The following is a 2625-nucleotide window of genomic DNA, read 5'->3' on the forward strand; positions in this document are numbered from 1 at the left end:
GTGCTTGAAGAAGCGCCTCAATCGCACTATAACCTCATCCATGGACAAGTCCTCCGATGTCATCCGGGATGGGTCATTGGGGCTCGAGTAGTCGTACCCCCAGGTGTAGCGCAACTGAAGGGGTTGGACTCACCTCCTCACAAAACTGAAGGCCACGCTACTCCTATCAATCCCTTCAACTTGAGTACAGCAATCTTCTCCTGGAGCTCCAAAATTTGAAACCTATCTGCATGGCTCGGTTCGTCCAACCACCGGTTATTCCATACTAGGCGGTGGCCGATCACTTTGGGAAGTCGTGGCTCATAATTTCCAATAGAAAACAACTTATCCTTATACCCCAAGTGAGAGTCAATCAACTCATATTCCAAGTAAGAGACTTTGATCTTCTCCTGTAGTTGAATGCCTGTCCCCCCCCCACCCCGACTACTTCGGTGTGCTCTAGTTTGGGGTGGAGTTTCACTCGAAACAACTTCCTAAAGATTTGGAAGTGTGGCTAGATGCCAAGGAAAGCCTCGCACAAATGCACAAAAATTGCTCTATGCAAAATCGAGTTGGGGTTGACGTGGACTAATTCCAACTTGTAGTATCTCAGCAACCCACGGAAGAAATCAGAAGTGGGGAGAGCAAGACCTAAAAGGATCTCGTGATGCCTAGAGGGGGGGTGAATAGGCTCACTTCAAAAATTTTCAGAAAAACTTCGCAGTGGTATTAGATACGTTGGAACTTCCGACGGATCAGAACTTCCAGTACAGGTGTGAAACTTCCAACGGGAGGAAATGAGCTGAATGAAATTCAAAATAAAACTTGAATCTACCAATTCTATTTGAATCAAAAGATTATAAATGATAAGTAGAGACTACTACAGGTGATAGATATGCAAGGAACTTCACAAATTTATAGATCGGCTCAAATCAAGCTTCTTGGTTAAAATGAACTCGAGGAATACAACAAGCACACGAGACAAAGGATTTTTCTACCGAAGTACACTTCCACAAAGGAAGCTACGTCTCCATTGAGGAGCTCACAAAGAGCTGGGTCCTCACTAACCCTTTACCTCTCTCAATCAACCACAAAGGAGGATTGAGTTACTTACTATGAATCCACGAAGGATCGGGTGATACAAACATTCCTAGGCGCACCACACAAAGAGGGTGCTCAAATAGGCGACACCTAACCGTCTAGAAGCAAGCTTCAAGAGTAACAAACATGAATCAAAGGCCGGAGATCCTTCAAGTGCCCTTGAGATCAACTTGTTGAACATCACATTCAAAGCTTCAAGTCCCACACCTTCAATCTTGCTCTCACCCAATCCTTAGCTCAAACTCTCAAGGATTTAGCTCAAAGAGGGAGTGGGAGGTGTATTGAATGCTCTATGGGTTCTGTTGCTCGAGTTAGGTTAGCAGCAATGAAGGAGGGGCTTAGGGGTATTTATACCCGAGCCCCAAAAACTAGCCGTTACAGTGTTGTTATGACACAGGGTTGGAACTTCCGACACAGTTAAACTAAAATGGCTGGGAACCTCTCCTCAAAAGTTATAAGAAACTTCCGGTGCATATTATCAGAACTTCCAACACAGGGTCGGAACTTTCAGCACTGTTAAATTAAATCCACTGAGCCTCCCCGGTCGGAAGTTTCTTAAAACTTCTGGCCGGTGTCGGAACTTCTGACACTCACAGAAATTGTGAGAAAACAAGCGTGCAAGTGAGTGAATTGTGTCTCTCATGGGTAGTTAGCATCTCAATCAAGCACTTTAACATCTTCAAGCTATCCATCCACATCCCCTTTATAGTACAATATTCCTATACTCAAAATCAAAATTAGAAATTATAGAAAAGTCTTCTTTTAAGCTCAACACCGTTCTTTAATTGAAATGGGGTTCTTTTCTTACACTTTTGCACTTCTTTAAAATTTAAACATGTCAATCACTTGATAAAGTCATTAGTACCTTAATCATGTATGTCATCAACACCAAAACCCACTTAGGGGGCCAAATGCACTTTCAATCTCCTCCTTTTCGGTGATTGATGACAACACAATTAAGTCTCTATGAGAAATATATAAACATTTTGAATCCAAACATATAGTTGAGCTCCCCTTAACATGTGCATGTTTCAAGATAGAAATGAAAAATGGTCTCAAATGCCATTTGCACATGTTAAGTGAGCTCCCTCTATATCCTTGCATTCGTGGGGTGTAAAGGTGTGACATGTATATCAACGTGATGCATATGACAAGATGTAACACTTTCAACAAAGTGGAAAATCAACAATACACCAAGCCATGATTAACACAAATGATTAGAGTTTTAGAACCACACTAACATAGCAAATCAAAAATAAGTCTTACAAAGTTAAAAGGTTCACTTGGCACACCATTCATCACACCACACATAGTTCTTACATGTCCACAAGCCATAACCTAGAAAAACTCATAAAAGATAACACCATTTGGTCCATGGTGAGCTCACTTCCCCTTTGGCATCAAGCTCCAAAAAGGGGAGGCCCTTCTATAGCCATCACTCATCATCCTTGTAGTCATCCTCATCATTGTCATCTTCGTCCTCGTCCTCCAGAGTATGAGCCTCGAGAATGTCCTCTTCTTCCTCCACCTCAGACTGCTCTCGCC

The sequence above is a fragment of the Setaria viridis genome, chromosome 4, assembly GCF_005286985.2.
Source record: "Setaria viridis chromosome 4, Setaria_viridis_v4.0, whole genome shotgun sequence".
Lineage (NCBI taxonomy): Eukaryota > Viridiplantae > Streptophyta > Magnoliopsida > Poales > Poaceae > Setaria > Setaria viridis.